The 18,849-nt window shown below is 45.7% G+C and overlaps 2 pseudogenes; one reads left to right on the forward strand and one right to left on the reverse strand.

The window, feature by feature from the left end:
* Positions 1 to 2,637: 2,637 nt before the first annotated feature.
* On the forward strand, positions 2,638 to 4,299 carry LOC144253784 (reticulon-4 receptor-like; annotated as a pseudogene).
* Positions 4,300 to 8,555: 4,256 nt separating this feature from the next.
* LOC113178560 (immunoglobulin lambda constant 1 pseudogene) lies at positions 8,556 to 15,466 on the reverse strand (annotated as a pseudogene).
* Positions 15,467 to 18,849: the final 3,383 nt, after the last annotated feature.

The raw sequence follows: 18,849 nt of genomic DNA on the forward strand, positions 1-18,849 counted from the left end.
CTTCCTCTTGTATGTATGAGGGTCTCCTTCCATTTCCATGCAATTTCCCTTCTCTCTCCCTTTCCCTCCCACCTCTCATCCCTGTTTAATGTAAATCTTCTTCTCAAGCTCTTCGTCCCTACCCTGTCCTTGTTTACTCTCCTTATATCAAAGGAGTCATTTGGAATTTGTTTTTTAAAGATTGACTAGCTTCACTTAGCATAATCTGCTCTAATGCCATCCATTTCCCTCCAAATTCTATGATTTTGTCATTTCTTAATGCAGAGTAATACTCCATTGTGTATAAATGCCACATTTTTTTTATCCATTCGTCTATTGAAGGGCATCTAGGTTGGTTCCACAATCTTGCTATTGTGAATTGTGCTGCTATGAACATCGATGTAGCAGTGTCCCTGTAGCATGCTCTTATTAGGTCTTTGGGGAATAGACCGAGAAAGGGAATAGCTGGGTCAAATGGTGGTTCCATTCCCAGCTTTCCAAGAAATCTCCATACTGCTTTCCACATTGGCTGCACCAATTTGCAGTCCCACCAACAATGTACAAGTGTACCCTTTTCCCACATCCTTGCCAGCACTTGTTGTTGTTTGACTTCATAATGGCTGCCAATCTTACTGGAGTGAGATGGTATCTTAGGGTGGTTTTGATTTGCATTTCTCTGACTGCTAGAGATGGTGAGCATTTTTTCATGTACTTGTTGATTGATTGTATGTCCTCCTCTGAGAAGTGTCTGTTCAGGTCCTTGGCCCATTTGTTGATTGGCTTATTTGTTATCTTATTGTTTAATTTTTTGAGTTCTTTGTATACTCTGGATATTAGGGCTCTATCTGAAGTGTGAGGAGTAAAGATTTGTTCCCAGGATGTAGGCTCCCTATTTACCTCTCTTGTTGTTTCTTTTGCTGAGAAAAAAAAACTTTTTAGTTTGAGTAAGTCCCATTTGTTGATTCTTGTTATTAACTCTTGTGCTATGGGTGTCCTATTGAGGAATTTGGAGCCCGACCCCACAGTATGTAGATCATAGCCAACTTTTTCTTGTATCAGACGCCGTGTCTCTGATTTGATATCAAGCTCCTTGATCCATTTTGAGTTAACTTTTGTGCATGGCGAGAGAAAGGGATTCAGTTTCATTTTGTTGCATATGGATTTCCAGTTTTCCCAGCACCATTTGTTGAAGATGCTATCCTTCCTCCATTGCATGCTTTTAGCCCCTTTATCAAATATAAGATAGTTGTAGTTTTGTGGATTGGTTTCTGTGTCCTCTATTCTGTACCATGGTCCACCCACCTGTTTTGGTACCAGTACCATGCTGTTTTTGTTACTATTGCTCTGTAGTATAGTTTGAAGTCTGGTATCGCTATACCACCTGATTCACACTTCCTGCTTAGCATTGTTTTTGCTATTCTGGGTCTTTTATGTTTCCATATGAATTTCATGATTGCTTTCTCTATTTCTACAAGAAATGCCATTGGGATTTTGATTGGCATTGCATTAAACCTATAGAGAACTTTTGGTAATATCGCCATTTTGATGATGTTAGTTCTGCCGTGAGCGATTTGTCCGCACGGGGATTCACATTTTAATAGACTCACTCCTGAAGGCAAGGCAGGCTGAAAGAACCTTCAGCATTCAAAGGGGATAGGGAATCTAATGGTGGAATAATAGGCCCTGCTGTTGAGGCCAGGTCGCCCTAGCCCTAGGAGAAGTCTTTTGCTAGTATGGAGCCTCCTTGAAAGTCCAGGAGTGTCTGGCCCTTCAAGGGAAGAGGGGGTGCAACACCATGAGCAAGGGGGAGATTGCTGCTGGGAGGCTGTCCCTGTTGAGTGTGCACCTGTGTTGGAGAGTTGAGGGCAGCTGGGACCATGCAGTGACTGGCTGGGAAGAGTGAACTCCTCCCCTGGGAGGTCATCAAGCAGAGAATGAGGCCAGGGAGGAGGCTTCAGGAGGTGTTCCAAGCCAAGTCAGGAAGTGCTTAAAAAGGAGGATATGTGGAGGAGGGAGCAGCCTGCTGGGGGCAGGGTACTCTGTGGTGGAGACTATACTCCTTCACCCCATGCCCTTCCTATACCCAGACCCCTGTTCCTGTGATAGCAGAGGTGCTGGTAGGTAGACCCACTTCATACCCCCTGGAACCCTATATTGTTTTTTTTTGCAGTTTTTTCATTAAATCACAACTCCCCATTATGAAATGAGGGGGACTCCCCAGACTCCCACCTGCTAGATTTTATCAAGAGCTATAAGGGCCTAGGCAGAGCATAGGGTTATGAACCTCAGTGTGTTTAATTCTACAGTCTGGGAGGAGGATTTCTGCATAAGCTATACAAATCTCAGCAGCTGACAGATTAGGGATGAGACTTAGATTGCAGCTCCTCTGCCTGAACCCCACTTCCTAGTAGTCCCTGAGCTTAGTCTGGGTGGTCCTACAATGTTTACCAAGAGCACATCTCCTCCTCTCCCAGCATGGCCTGCAAGCTCTTAGGGGGCTGGGTACTGGCAGGAATATTGCTTGGAATATGGGGATGGAGACCAGGTCCTGGAGGACTCTGTTCACTAGAGTCCCAAGAAGGTATATGCAGATGTGAGCAACAGTCCTCCACATGGGTATTTGTTGTGTGACTTAATACGCTAACCTTGATTATGGGTATGAGCATCCAGAAGGGTGAAGTGGGGAGTCTTTAGACATGGTTTCCTAGAATGTATGGCTCCAGGCGCAAGTTATAGCCAAGCATCATCTATGTGGTATGCAAAGCAAGGATCCCCAAACCTCCAAATCCCAGGCCACATCTCAGACTTGTCTCCAGCCCCTCTAAGGCCCAATCCCAAGGGACAAACTGGCTCCAACATGGCCTCCCAGTCCCTTAGGGATCTCTTACCCCTAACCACCCTTTCTTCTACCCACAGGAAGCTGGCCACTGGCATGGGTGCTGTGGCTACAAGCCTGGCAGGTGGCAGCACCATGTCCAGGTGCCTGTGTGTGCTACAGTAGCCCAAAGTGACAGTAAGCTGCCCTCAATAAGGCCTGCAGGCCATGCCCACTGGCATCCCAGCCTCCACCCAGCTCACCTTCCTGCATGGCAACCCGTATCTCTCATGTGCTAGCTGCTGATTTCCACGCCTGCCGCAATCTCATCATCCTGTGGCTACAGTCTAATGCATTGGCCCAGATTGATGCCACCATGATCTCTGGCCTGACCCTCCTGGAGCAACTGGATATCAACGACAATGCCCAGCTTCGTACCTTCATACCTGCCACATTCCAAGGCCTGGGCCACCTGCACTCACTGCACCTGAACCTCTGTGGCTTGCAGGAACTGGGCCCTGGCCTGTTCCATGTCCTGGCTGCCTTTAAGTTCCTCTAACTTCAAGGAAATGGGCTGCAGGCACTGCCATATGATGCCTTCCATGACCTGGGCAACCTCACGCACCTTTTCCTTCATGGTAACCGCATCCCCAGCGTGCCTGTGCACACATTCTGTGGCCTGCACAGTCTTGACTGTCTCCTCCTGCACCAGAATCATGTGGCCCATGTGTATTCACATGCCTTACATGACCTTGGCCACCTCAGGACACACTACTTGTTTGCCAACAACCTCTCAATGCTGCCTGCAGAGGCCCTGGCACCTCTTTGTGCTCTGCAGTATTTGCGGCTCCACAACAATCCCAGGGTATGCGACTGCCAGACACGCCCACTCGGGTCCTGGCTGCAGAAGTTCTGAAGTTCCTCATTTGAGGTGCCCTGCAACCTGCCCATGCGCCTGGCTGGTCGTGACTTCAAGCATATGGTTGCCAATGACCTAGAGGGCTGTGCTATGGCAGTCAGGCCCTTTGATCCCATCTGGACCAGCGGGGCCACTGATGAGGAGCTGCTGGGGTGCCCAAATGCTGCCAGCCAGACAATTCAGATAAGGCCTCGGTGCTAGAATCTGATAGGCCAGCCTGTGCTGGCAATGCACTCAAGGGGCGTGTGCCACCTGGTGACAGCCCACCAGGCAACGGCTCAGGCCCATGTCAGATCAGTGACTCTCCCTTTGGGACCTTGCCCAGCTCTGCAGAGCCCCCACTGGCTGCACTATACCAGAGGGATCTAAGTCACCAGGAGTCCACACCACTGGTCCTCACCGGAGGCCAGGCTGTTCCCGCAAGAACCGCACCCACAGTCAGTGTCATCTAGGACAGGTGGGAAGTGGGGGCAGCAAAGCAAGAGTTGCAGAGGGTTCAGGTGCCCTTCCAGCCCTGACCACAAAACGCAGTGTTGTGGCCCTTAGCCTTGTGCTGATATTGTGGACAATGTTTGCACCTTGCTGACCAGCTATCAGACCTCAGAACCTCTCAGCAGCCAGCTGTGTGTACCTAGGACGTCTCCCACCATGCTGCTAGCCAGCACCAGGAACAGGCCCATTGGGCAGGCCAGTCCTCCCTGATGGATGCCTCCCCACCAGCCCAACCCCATCTCTAACCCATCATGTTTACAGGGTTTGGGGTTACGTTTGTTCCAGAACACAGTGTCCCACCAAGATTGCAGAATATAGAGATATGCATTTTGTTTTACCTGTGTAAAAAAAATGGATGATGTGGAATAAAGAGCTCTTTTCTTAAACTATGGCCTCTCAGGCTGAGGTGCTATGAGTGGTGAGAGGCAGGGGTGGGACAAGGGTGCTGCTCCTCACTGGACACCATCACACAAGGCCCCTGAGGAGAAGTGGAGTCACCCAGCTGCATGTACCAGGTAGGACATGGTATCCCTGCCACCTTCTGAGCTTGCTCCCGAGCCTAAACACCTACCCTGAGAACTGGACTGAAAGAGCATATGCTAGGCCCGTGGGTCTAGATGAGGCTGCCTTTGTGGGGACATCTACTCTAGTACCTTCTGCCCAACTTTGCATTGCCCCCAAGAGGAGACTGAGGATAAGAGATGAAGAATACTCTCCCTCTTCTGGAGATGGCAGAAGGAGGGTGGCCCTGAAGGACAGGTGAGTTGGTAAAGCCAGGCTTGGGGCCAGGCAGGAACTGTGTACACCTTCCTACCACTGCCCAGGGTTACGGCCAGATTCCTATTCCTCTTACAACACACCCACAGCCCAGAAACTGTCCTTTGAGGATCTGCATGCCCTTGTACACATGTGTGCACAACACATACATATGACCAGACAGGAGCTACATGCATGCATGCCTATGTTTGAAAAAAGTACCCAAAGCACAGACAAAAATACATGTGTGAACACATTCCCAAGGCCTAGGCCAGGGAGGACTCAGAACAAAAGGGAAAGGGGCCACATGGCAGAGAAACTATGTAGGGTGCTTTCAGGGAAGGCCCCCTCCCCCACAGGGCAGGGGCTGGTGAGGAAGAGGAGAAAAATTCAGTGATTTTGCAGAGGGAACAGCAGAGGGGAACATTGCTGGTGGAGCCAGATGGCTGTGGGGTGGCTGGGGCTCCAGAAGCCCAGGGGAGGAGGAGAGTGTGAGGGAATGTGCTCAGCAACCAAAGCCCCTGCTCTCCCTCTAGCTCCTCAGTGCTGCCACCCAAGGTGGGGGACTCAGGACAGATTCTCTAGGCCATTTTCTTTATCCATTCATCTATCCATTCATTCTCTAGGCTGAGGGAAGTGAGAACATGGGATAGGTACAGTGACCTGACCAGGGTGGAGAAAGAAACTATCTCAGGAGGTCCCAGCCATGGTTAGCTCCATACAGTAAGGACCCAGACAGTTGGGGTCCATGTACCGGGAGGAAGAAAAAGAGGAAGGGGAGAGAAGAGAGACCCAAGTCCTTCTGACTACTGTTTTCCATCTGATGATCCAAGAGACTGTGAACTTCTCTAGGCTGCTTTCCTTCGGGGTGCCAGAATTCTCCCCACTACTCAGTAAAAATCTCAGGGAAGTTGCAAATTAATGTGAGTCAAGAGAAATGGAGATAGAGAAGGATTTCTGATCAACAAAGCACACCATGGCAGACCCTGCTCAATCTCCCTGTAGAGAATCTTCTAGGGCTGCCTTGGTGGGAAAGGGGGCATGAGACTCGGAGTCTGAATTCCAGAGAGTCCAGTGGATTCAGGGCGTCAGTTTCTGGAGTCTTTCCTGTTTAGAGGTTGGGTCTATGTTAGTTGTAAGAGGCCTCCCTGCCATGAATATTTAGGGGGAAGATTTCTCTGTCCTAGGAGGGCCTGCCTGACACATGCCTGTCCCTGTCACCTGTCTTTTTCAGGAGTCTAGTCAGGAAATTTTTTTCTGTTTTCTCTCCTTCAGTTAAAGGATGGGAAGGTGCCCACATTTGGGTCTGTGTGTCCTGAGCTCCATCATGTCTATGGTGTCCTGCTTGAGCTGAGGGAGGAGGTGGCACTCAGCAGTTATGCCCACCTTTCTCTCCCTCCTTCTCCCCTACCAGTGATTAAATCCAAATGGGCTTAACCACAGAGCCACATCTACAGCCCTTTTTATTTTTTTTATTATTATTATTTTTTTAAATATGGAAACAGAGTCTTGCTAAGTTACTTAGGGCCTAGCTAATTTGCTCAGGCTGGCTTTGAATTTGTTATCCTCCTGCCTTAGCCTCCTGAGTTTTGAGGTTACAGGCATTTGCCATTGCATCTAGCTGTATGTCCATCTTCTCAATGGAAAGTCTTTCCGCATCTTACTTCCTTTTATTTCTTCCATCATCTCTTTGAGTCCCAGACCAAAAGATCCCCTCGATCGGTTGAAGGGAGTCCCATAGCCAAGACCTTGGGGGACTGATCCTTTTAGCACTTTCCTTCCTTCCTCCTATATCTGATCGTCTTGGGAGCCCAATCTAACTGCCCTATTCCCTTGGGCCCCAAGGACAAGAGACCCAAAGGGAAGAAGTAGACATCCATTCACTCATTCAGGGAAGAATGTTCACTGGAGAGAAAGATGGAATCACAGTGAAGCCTGAGCAAGAAGCAAGAAGGGATCACTTGAATCATCCTATCCTGCTCCAAAAGGAACCTGAGAAGAGGGGACATATTGGAGGAGGTGAGGGGATAGATAAGGAAGAGAAAGTTTAAGACCTCCAGATAAATTTAGACTTCAGTGCCCATAAGACAGAAAAGAGAGAAAAATCTACCTAGATTTCACCCTGAACCCCAAAGGTAAGGGAAAGAGAAAGATTCAGCAAGGAGGGTTAGCTAGGTGCTTCTTCTGCACACATAACACAGGAGTGCAGACCTGAAATCCAGCCCTTCCTATCACCAGGCCCAGACCCACCTAGAGCTGTACTGGGAATCCAGGGGCTAGCCACATATTCAGAGGACAGGTACAATACATGGGAGAGTGGCAAATGGTGGCCCCTCCTTCCATGGAATCACACAGTATTAGGTACATGGAATCCATCCACCTAAAAGGGAGTGGGATAGGGAGAAGGGATAACTGTACCTCCCAACTGGTTTCATTACTAATGTCTGGGGGTCCAGGAAGGGGCTGTGTCCCCAGCTCAGCTCATCTTGGGGAATGTACTGGGCAAAAAGAGAGAGGCTTGTATATATCACAGTGAAAGTGGAGCTGGGGAACTGTGTGGAACTGAGGCATCTAGGAGGGTCCTGGGTGCCTATTTTAAACCCAAGAAGGATGTACCATAGAGAATGTGTGTATATGTGCTCGTGTCTGTAACATATGTGGGTGCATGCATGGGATTTCACGTGTGCATTCATTTGTCTCATAGCTCAGGTACCCACAGTGTGGGACTGCCTGCACAATAACCTGTTTAATAGGACTAACACAGAGCTCCCAATGAGAGGAGTCAGTTCAAAGACTGATGCAAGATGTAAGGCTGGAATCCAACACTTCACTGTAATCTGGAGCACTCATTGACTAGCCATGAACTGCTGAACATGAAGAACTAAAGAAGGGAACTATTGAGCTGTTCATGGGGGACAGTAGAGAGTAGAGCTGACCCATATTTCTGAGGGACTTTGTAAAAGGAAAATTAGCCAAACAGGGCACACAGAGAGGAGTGTGGAGCAAGTACAAAGTATCTAGGTGTTAAAAATTTCTTTCTGTGAGTGCTATACAGAGGGATTATGGGAACCAAGGCTGTGTCCTGTGGAGGTAGGAGCAGGATGGACATGGAAGGAAGGGCAAGTGGCTCCAGGCTGTAAGGACAGGGATTACAGGTGGGGGAAGGGAGACATAAAAGGGATGGCTCTGTGATGTGGGCTTAGACTGGAGATGGAAGGACATTCAAGGATGAAGTGATGTTCAGACTGTCGCAGGAAAGAGAACTCACACATTCTCCTGGAGGCCTTGGGGATCCAAGGAGAGACTGATCCCGGGAGTGGGGAGGTGAACTAGTCTGCCCAAGAGGAGCAAGCACAGGGTGGATAGGTGAAAATATGCAGGCTGGGTTCCTGTTGAGGGCCATTCCCTTGCTGTAGAAAATTCTGTAAAGTTTGGGTGAGAGTGAAATCATCTACAGGGAAATATCAAAAGTGTTTCCTGGCCATTTTTCTCAAGGTCTAATTGTGTACACCTGAGGGGATGGTCAAAGTTAAGATGGGAAGTGTGTAAACTAAAATGAGCAGGACCTTGTTTTCTGGTTGAAAAGGAGGATGTTTATTGAGGGGTTTCTGGGTTAAGGGTGAAGGGCTGAGTTGGTAGGGTTTGGAGGAGAGAAGCTTCCCTGGGATTTTCAGCTCCAGAGTTGAGCCAGGAACACTGTGCAGGGGACACGCTCTTCTCCACAGTCCTCCCCCCATGAGTGACCTGGCAGGTGTAAGTCTCATGAGATTTCCACTTGTCTGGCATCAGAGTCAGACAGCTGCTGGCCATGTGCTTATTGTTGGTCTGTTTGGAGGATTGCGTAGTCTCCACACCCTGGTGACCTTTTGGCCATCCCTCTTCCAGACCATGGTCATGACACCCAGGTAGAATTCATTGATCAGACAAACAGTGTGGCCTTGTTGCTCTGCAACAATGGACTGCAAGATGGACTAGGCAAAAGGAATCAGTGTTCTGATGTCCACCTGGGAACCCCATTTGCTCAGTGTGTGAGGAGGGTTTTCTTGTTCAGGTATTCTGTGTTGGAGCATGTGTGATGTAGAGGGTGTGCTGCAAAATTCCTTAAACTATTCTACGTGTTCCTGTGCTTTAAACAACCCAGGAATCCTGTGTATCACCTTACCTAGCACCTCTTAGACCATGGCCTTTCACACAAACATGTCACCCTTGCCTTCCTGTCCTGATTACCCCTGGTCCATGTGTGGTCTCTGTCTGTCCTCTGAGCTCTCTGGGATTTCAGTATGTTCCATTATGGGTCATCTCTGACCTGATTCCTTGACTCATAGGGCCAGTGTTTTTACTAAGAAGCCCATTTTCACCCAATGAGCCTCCTCTTGAGTCTCTGCCATGGGTAAGTGTCTTTGTTCCTAAAAGTTTGTTTTTCTGGCATGGCCTCAAGGTAAGGGTCCTTGTCCACAGAGCAGATATGTTGGTTTTCTGCAATGGCAAGTATTTTCTATGAGTCAGGATCTCATACTTCTGAGGAGCTCACTTTGCCATATCATGTCCTTCATTGAATCTGTACCCAGCATCATGTAGACAGTCTTCTCCTCCTTTCTTTCTCTTGACTAAGTTTCATGCTTAGTCATGCTCTGGGCCCTTTACCTAGAAATCCATGGGGGCTTAAGGATCCCTTCTATCTCCTACTTGTCTGCCACTGTATTATGAGTCTCACAGCCTTGGGCACATGATATTCTGACCTCTGATTTCCCAGCCTTAGGTGTTCCAGTTCTTTTCTAATTCAACTAATTTCAGCTCCTCATAGCGCCTGGTCCCTCTTCCCCATAAGATAGTGCCTCAGTGCACATGTTCACACAGCTCATCAGATAGGGCTTAGGCCAATGGAAGACAGAACAACATAGCACATCTGAGGGAAAATATATGGCACAAATAGTGAGAAAGACAGCTGAGTATCCAAAGGTTATCCTGTCCAGTTTCTTTCCTTTAATGTCAGAGTTGAAGGGTTGTGGGTATTACTTGAGTTTTCATGGTGTCTTAACAGAAAAGCGAGAGTTCAGTGCCCCAGGGCTGAAATTCATGGAGAATGTTTAACCTCAGGCTGAGATAAGGCACAACACAACCAGGAGGAAACTCTGACAATCCTCAGGGATAACAAAGAAAGTGGAGTAAGGTGTCACTCACCCAGGTCTGACAGCCAGTTCCTTCACCAAACACAAAACACAGTGACACAGCTTGTGCAAAAACCCTTTCCTGCCTTACCCCTATCCCCTTAGACCCAGCTGCAGCTGTGCTGGAGGCAGCCGCTGATAGATCTGGCATCTTCATGAGAAAAAGGTGAAATCACTGAGAAATGACCAGTACATGGTGTCATTCATGGAAGGTGCCATCTGTCCTGAGAAAACACCTCACCAAAAGATCACCAGCATGTTTTTCTCTTCACCATGGAAGAATCACTTGTTAGGAACAGAGGAAAATAGGAAGTGCCCATTTCATGCTCACACATTGCCCTGGACCCTCATTGCAGCCTCTGCCCACAGGACCCCTCTGGGCTGCCTACCTCATGTGGAAGTGACAGTCCCTGGGTCTGGATCCCAAGGAGTCCAGTTAATTGAGGGTTTCCATGGAATTGTGACATAGCTTGGGGCTATGACTTCTAAAGTGTCACACTGCTATCTGAATTTCTTGAGCGATGTTTAAGTCCTTGGATATCTTCCTTCGCCAACATTTCCCCATCACCTGCGCCTATCAGGATGTCTTCCCTGGGAATCTTCTGTTGGGTCTCTCCTCCAGTAGTAGGATGGAGAGTGGACACACCCCTCTCCAAGGCATCCTAACTATAGGGGGAAGCAGGAGAAGGGACACAATAACTGGATCTACCTTTCCACAGAAAGTTCTTCATCCATCCTTGTCTCCTTTCTATTTCCTTCTCTATTACTGCAAGTCCCCAGTCTAAATCTCTCCTTAATGTGTGGAGGTAGACCATAACAGAGACCATGGAAGACTGACCCTTGGAGGGCAAGCACTTCCCATCCCACTTTGTAGATCCCTTAACCCTAGAGCTTTAGCCTGAGACACTTGTGTGACTCTGAACCCTGTGGTCCAGAGAATTCAGCAAATGGAGGGAGTGGATACTCTGAAGAACAGTCAAAGAAACCCCTTGAGAATGTCCCTTAGGACAGAGGGAGTTTCCAGCAGGGCACAGGAAAGGGTCATTTCTATCCTGCCCCGGTAAATAACTAAGACTAGGGGATGAACTGGAGAAGATGAGTAAGCAGATGAGGAGAGGCAAAGATGGCAGATTCCTGCACAGGTTGAAACCTCAGCTCTATAAAGGTAGAAAGGAGAGGGAATCCACCAAATGGAAGAGGAAGGGGGAAACTCACAGAGGATGGTCACCTTGATCCCACTGCCAAACACAGCACCCTGTGACACACATCTGTACATGAATCACTTTTTGCAACATAAACCAGACCCCACTGCAGCTGCATCAGAGGTCAGAAGTTCAGCCTTCTTTCACAGGGGCTGCTCAGCCCACGGGTGGGTGAGATTTCTTGCTTCTGCTTGAGCTGGATCATGACCTCTTTAAAGGCTGTGGAATAGGACCATCTGGAGTCATCCCAAGGGTTGGAGAGGATTTCTTCCTTTTCTTTATTAAACATATATATATATATATATATATATATATATATATATATATATATATTTTTAATTATGAAAATTTTAAAGTGCAGAAATCTGTCAAAAATTAATGAGATTTATATGAGATGATGAGGATCTGAATAACTTTCTTCTCATCTTATAATTTTTTTTTTGTAATTTCCAAAAACAATATGAAAACCTTAAAATTCCTGACTTGATGATGATTTTATGTATTGAATATATATATATATATATATATATATATATATATATATACACACACACACATATATAAACATATGGAAGTAATATATGTATAGGTAAGTATATATGTGTATATATATGTGTGTGTGTGTATATATATATATATATATATATATATATATATAGTTGCAGATATTTGACAACTCAAATACATTCATGTTTTCCAAGATTTATTGTTCTCTCCTTAATATTCAGAGAATACTCAAAATTATATCACAGGAATATACTGGACAAACACCCATCATGTAATATTCTAATAAAAATAATGTTCTAATAATACAATATTCTAACAGCAGTATAAATCTCATGACCGATGATCCTAATTTAAAAGTTCCAGGGGTAGTTCCTGGATAGTGGTTGGTAGATTTCCCTTCTTCACAGTAGAGTTTATTCCATAAGCTCTAAGTGTGGGATCTCTGCTTTCCCCTTGACCTCCTTCTGACTTACACATGCACCTGTGCACATACTTGCTTCAACATATCCTTTGTGCACACATGAAGCAGTCAGCATCTGTTCATATTGTCACCATCACTGGGTGCACCTACAGCCTAGAGACACACATGGTAACCCTCATGAGAAGGACGTAAGCAGAATGAGATCCCAGCACCAGGCCCTCAATGCACTTCCTTGTGGTGGCCCATTAACATGTAGAGCTCACACAGGGACACACACCAGTAGCTTGGAATCCCTGAAGTGTCCTCCTCAACAAGTATCTCCCTAGTTCTCCAAAGTCACCTGCTGCTCCCTGAGCACAGCCCTTCCCAAGATTTCTCCTCAACTCTTTGTCACTCTTGGAATGGATAGAAACTTCCTCCCTTTCCCCAATGTGAGTGCCCTACCACAGAGACCATAATTCTGGGATTTAGGTGATGACATTTGATAATCGATTTCATGACACCAGAGGGCTTTACTGCCTCTTCTGCTACCTGGAGTCTTCCTGATCCATTCATACAGATGCTTAACATGACAATGTGTATCAAAGGACTTATGCTTGTTATATGCATTTTGTGTGGAAAGGTGTGTGTTTGTTCGCAGGCATATATGTTTATGTGTATGTGTTTCTATAACAGCAGGGAGTCTACACCAAGTTGTTAAAAAGGTGCATCAGCTTGCACACAAGCATGTGGAAGGTATCCCAGAATGTGGGTACTGACTTTGAACACATTAGACCCACTGACAATCTTAGGGTACCTATGGTGTGTCCATTTGAAGCAATACTGAATTCTGTTTCTCAGAAAATAGAGGGACACAAATAGACCAGGGGACCAAGAGGGGAGTGTAGGATGAATCACCAGGTTACATGGACTGAATATCCTATTAATAAGTGATATGGGGCTGGGAGTGAGCAGTGCTAAGGGGCCCATGCTGTATCCCCAGGGAGGTAGGAGCAGGGTTGACACAGAAGAAAGAGCAAGTGGCTCTAGGCAGCAAGGACAGGTATTACAGGTAAGGGAGGGAGACAAAGGGAAAAAGAGGGATGCCCTCAGTGATAGGGGCTTAGACCTGAGATGGAAAGACATTTGAGGATGGAGTGATGTTCAGACTGCTCCAGGGAAGGGAGCTCACACATTCTCCTGGAGGCCTTGGGGATCCAAGGAGATACTGATCCCCAGGGGGAGTGGGTAGGTGAACTAGTCTGCACAAGAGGAGCAAGTACAGGGTGGATAGGTGAAAATATGTAGGCTGGGTTCCTGCTGAAGGCCATTCTTTTTCTGAAGAAAATCCTATGGATCTGCCAGGGTAATATCAGGAGCCTTTCCTGGCCTTTATATCTCAAAGTCTTTGACCACGTTGAGGGGACGGTCAAAATTAAGATGGGAAGTGTGTAAACTAAAATAAAAAAGACCATGCTTTTTAGTTGAAATAGAGGATGTTTATTGAGGTTTTTCTGGGTTGAGAGAGAAGGGCTGGGATGGTAGGGCTGGGAGGAGAGAAGCTTCCCTGGGGTTTTCAGCTCCAAGGTGAAATGAGGGTCAGGGACCTAGGGACACTGTTCCAAGGACACACTCTTCTCCATGGTGCTCCCTTCATGAGTGACCTGGCAGGTCTATGTCTCATGAGATCCACTCATCTGCTGTCACAGTCAGGTAGCTGCTGGCCATGTACTTATTGTTGGTCTGTTTGGAGGGCTGAGTGGTCTCCACACCCTGGGTATCCACGGCGCCATCTCTCTTCCAGTCCACGGTCACAACACCTGGGTAGATGTCGCTGATCAGACACACCAGGGTGGACTTGTTGCTCTGGAGCTCCTCAGAGGAGGGTGAGAACAGGGTGAGCAAGGGCCCAGCCTTAGGCTGACCTGCCAAATGGACCAGGCTAAAGGGATCAGTGTTCTGGTGTCCACTCTGGAGCCCCTATGCTCAGTGTGTGAGGAGTGTCTTCTTGCTCAGGAACTCTGTGTTGGAGCATGTGTGATGTAGAGGGTGTGTTGGGGAATTCTTTAAACCCTTCCCCATGTTCATAGGCATGAAGAAACCCAGAACACCTGTTTATGACCCTGCCTGGCACCTCTTAGACCATGGTCTTTCACACAAATATGTCACCCTTGCCTTCCTGCCCTGCCTCCTTCTGACATCTTTCTGGTCTACCTGTAGTCTTTGTCCTATGAGCTCTCCGGGACCCCAATGTTTTCCATTGTGGGTCAATTATGACCTGACTTCTTGGCTTTGAGGGCCAGTTTTTTTCTAAGGAGCCCATTTTCACTCCAATGTGTGTCTTCTTGAGTCTCTGCCATGGGTAAGAGTCTTTGTTCCTTAAAGTCTGTCTGTCTTGGCCCCTCTCCTTTTGCAGAGTCAGACCAAAATGCCTTGTTTACTGGTCATATCTGTAGGTTTCCTGTATTGAGACCTGTTCATGTGGAAACTCAGGAGCCTGTGCTTCTGCAGCATGTGCCCTATGGAGACCCACCTCCACCACTCTCATCTTTAGTTACTCTTCTCCTGCCTATCTGTTATCCAGGGCCTCTCTTCTTTTCTTCCTCCTAAGTTTCCTGAAACCCAATGTGTGTCTGGGCTCTGACCTTGGCCAAACTTGAAGACTTGGCTTTCCTTGTACTTCTCATCCCTTTCGTGACCTGCGATCCTGGATTACAGTCAAGGATGTCTAGACTGAGTTATGAAATGTTGTTCCCCACTCTTACTCCTTAGTGTGCTAAGTCCTTTTAAGTCCACCCTTTGTCACTCCCACAATGTCTTTTATTTCCTCTTCCCCTTAGATAGGGCCTCAAATTAACCCCTCACAAACAAATTAGAAAAGTGACTAACAAGGGAGAACAGATCATAGTACTTCTTATGGACCAGCATTCCAAGACAGACAGACAGGCAGACAGACAATGAAGTCTTAGTAGTTCATTCTGTTCGGTCTCCTGCCTCTGGAGTCAGAGGTTAAACAGTTGCCTACAAATCACTGAGTTAATCACAAGCATCTGAACAGAAAGGGAAGAGTTCAGTGTCCCAGAAATAAAATCCATGGAGACTGCTTGTCCCAGGACAGAAACAGGACACAGAAAAAGAGCAAAAAAGCAGAAAATTTCCCCAAACAAAGGTTGAGGAAGAGAACAAAAAGTCACCTAAGATGGTCAATTTGGCCCCTCTGCCAAACATTGTGACACAGACTTGTGCAAAAATCCCTTTCTGTGTTGATCTGACCCTCCCCCAACCAGCTGCATCTCTACTGGCAGCAGCCGCTGATAGAACTGGGCAACCTGCATGAAGGGAAGTTACTCTTGCTGAAAGATGATCAGTACATGAGGCCCTTCTCAGGAGCCACCATCCCAACATCTCACCAAAATGTCAACTAGACCTTTTCATGTTCTCCATGGAAGAACCACTTTTTGGGAAAGGAAGAAACAGAAGTACTCAGTGACAACTCCTGGAGACCATGGGCTGGGTGGCAATTTTGGAAAGTACCAGGACCAAGAGCTCAGCTCCTCTTACCTCCTGCCTGGCCTGGAGTCACCAGAGGAATGTCGAACTATGCCAGATGATGAGAGGTCAAGAACACATGCAGAAAGCACCATTTCAACTCTTGTTTCAGCTTCTTACACACAGAAAACAACCAGAAATAAACACAGCACTATACTCAGAACAAAGTAAATACATCTGACATTTGGGAGGGATTTTATGAGTCCCTCATTGTCTTTTTTTTTTCTTTTTTTATTGTTGGTCATTCAAAACATTACATATTTCTTGATATATCATATTTCACAGTTTGATTCAAGAGGGTTATGAACTCCCATTTTTACCCTGTATACAGATTGCTGAATCACATCAGTTACACTTCCATTGATTTACATATTGCCATTCTAGTGTCTGATGTATTCTGCTATCTATCCTATCCTCTACTATCCCCCCTCCCCTCCCCTCCCATCCCCTCCCCTCCCCTCTTCTCTCTCTACCCCCTCTACTGTAAAACATTTCTTCCACTTGTATTATTCTTCCCTTACCCCTCACTTCCTCTTGTATGTAATTTTGTATAACCCTGAGGATCACCTTCCATTTCCATGCAATTTCCCTACTCTCTCCCTTTCCCTTCCACCTCTCATCCCTATTTAATGTTAATCTTCTTCTCATGCTCTTCCTCCCTATTCTGTCCTAAGTTACTCCCCTTATATCAAAGAAGTCATTTGGCATTTGTTTTTTCAGGATTGGCTAGCTTCACTTAGCATAATCTGCTCTAATGCCATCCATTTCCCTCCAAATTCTATGATTTTGTCATTTCTTAATGCAGAGTAATACTCCATTGTGTATAACTGCCACATTTTTTTATCCATTCATCTATTGAAGGGCATCTAGGTTGGTTCCGCAATCTTGCTATCGTGAAATGTGCTGGTATGAACATCGATGTAGCAGTGTCCCTGTAGCATGCTCTTTTTAGGTCTTTAGGGAATAGACCGAGAAGGGGAATAGCTGGGTCAAATGGTGGTTCCATTCCCAGCTTTCCAAGAAATCTTCATACTGCTTTCCAAATTGGCTGCGCCAATTTGTAGTCCCACCAACAATGAACAAGTGTACCCTTTTCCCCACATCCTTGCCAGCACTTGTTGTTGTTTGACTTCATAATGGCTGCCAATCTTACTGGAGTGAGATGGTATCTTAGGGTGGTTTTGATTTGCATTTCTCTGACTGCTAGCGATGGTGAGCATTTTTTCATGTACTTATTGATTGATTGTATGTCCTCCTCTGAGAAGTGTCTGTTCAGGTCCTTGGCCCATTTGTTGATTGGGTTATTTGTTATCTTATTGCCTAATTTTTTGAGTTCTTTGTATACTCTGGATATTAGGGCTCTATCTGAAGTGTGAGGAGTAAAGATTTGTTCCCAGGATGTAGGCTCCCTGTTTACCTCTCTTATTGTTTCTTTTGCTGAGAAAAAACTTTTTAGTTTGAGTAAGTCCCATTTGTTAATTCTAGTTGTTAACTCTTGTGCTATGGGTGAATTTGAATTGAGGAATTTGGAGCTCGACCCCACAGTATGTAGATCATAGCCAACTTTTTCTTGTATCAGACGCCTTGTCTCTGATTTGATATCAAGCTCCTTGATCCACTTTGAGTTAACTTTTGTGCATGGGGAGAGAAAGGGATTTAGTTTCATTTTGATGCAAATGGATTTCCAGTTTTCCCAGCACCATTTGTTGAAGATGCTATCCTTCCTCCATTGCATGCTTTTAGCTCCTTTATCAAATATAAGAGAGTTGTAGTTTTGTGGATTGGTTACTGTATCCTCTATTCTGTATCATTGGTCCACCCACCAGTTTTGGTACCAGTACCATGCTGTTTTTGTTACTATTGCTCTGTAATATAGTTTGAAGTCTGGTATCGCTATACCGCCTGATTCACACTTCTTGCTTAGCATTGTTTTTGCTATTCTGGGTCTTTTATTTTTCCATATGAATTTCATGATTGTTTTATCTATTTCTACAAGAAATGCCATTGGGATTTTGATTGGCATGCATTGAACTTATAGAGAACTTTTGGTAATATCGCCATTTTGATGATGTTAGTTCTGCCTATCCATGAACAGGGTATATTTTTCCATCTTCTAAGATCTTCTTCTATATCTCTCTTTAGGGTTCTGTAGTTTTCATTGTATAAGTCTTTCACCTCTTTTGTTAGGTTGATTCCCAAGTATTTTATTATTTTTTTTTGAGGATATTGTGAATGGAGTTGTTGTCCTCATTTCCATTTCAGAGGATTTGTTGCTGATATACAGGAATGCCTTTGATTTATGCGTGTTGATTTTATATCCTGCCACTTTGCTGAATTCATTTATTAGCTCTAATAGTTTCTTTGTAGACCCTTTTGGGTCTGCTAGGTATAGAATCATATCAGCTGCAAATAGTGATAATTTAAGTTCTTCTTTTCCTATTTTTATGCCTTTAATTTCTTTTGTCTGTCTAATTGCTCTGGCCAGTGTTTCGAGGAGTATGTTGAACAGAAGTGGTGAGAGAGGGCATCCCTGTCTTGTTCCAGATTTTAGAGGGAATGCCTTCAATTTTTCTCCATTCAGAATGATGCTGGCCTGTGGCTTATCATAGATTGCTTTTACAATGTTGAGGTATGATCCTGTTATCCCTAATTTTTCTAGAGTTTTGAGCATAAAGTGGTGCTGTACTTGGTCGAATGCTTTTTCTGCATCTATGGAGATGATCATATGGTTCTTATTTTTAAGTCTATTGATGTGGTGAATAACATTTATTGATTTCCATATATTGAACCAGCCTTGCATCCCAGGGATGAATCCTACTTGATCATGGTGTACAATTTTTTTGATATGTTTTTGAATCCGATTCACCAGAATTTTATTGAGGATTTTTGCATCTAGGTTCATTAGAGATATTTGTCTGTAGTTTTCTTTCTTTGAAGTGTCTTTGTCAGGTTTAGGCATCAGGGTGATGTTGGCCTCATAGAATGTATTTGGAAGTTCACCCTCTTTTTCTATTTCCTGAAATAGCTTGAAAAGTATTGGTGTTAGTTCCTCTTTAAAGGTT

Source organism: Urocitellus parryii, chromosome 3 (assembly GCF_045843805.1).
Source record: "Urocitellus parryii isolate mUroPar1 chromosome 3, mUroPar1.hap1, whole genome shotgun sequence".
NCBI lineage: Eukaryota > Metazoa > Chordata > Mammalia > Rodentia > Sciuridae > Urocitellus > Urocitellus parryii.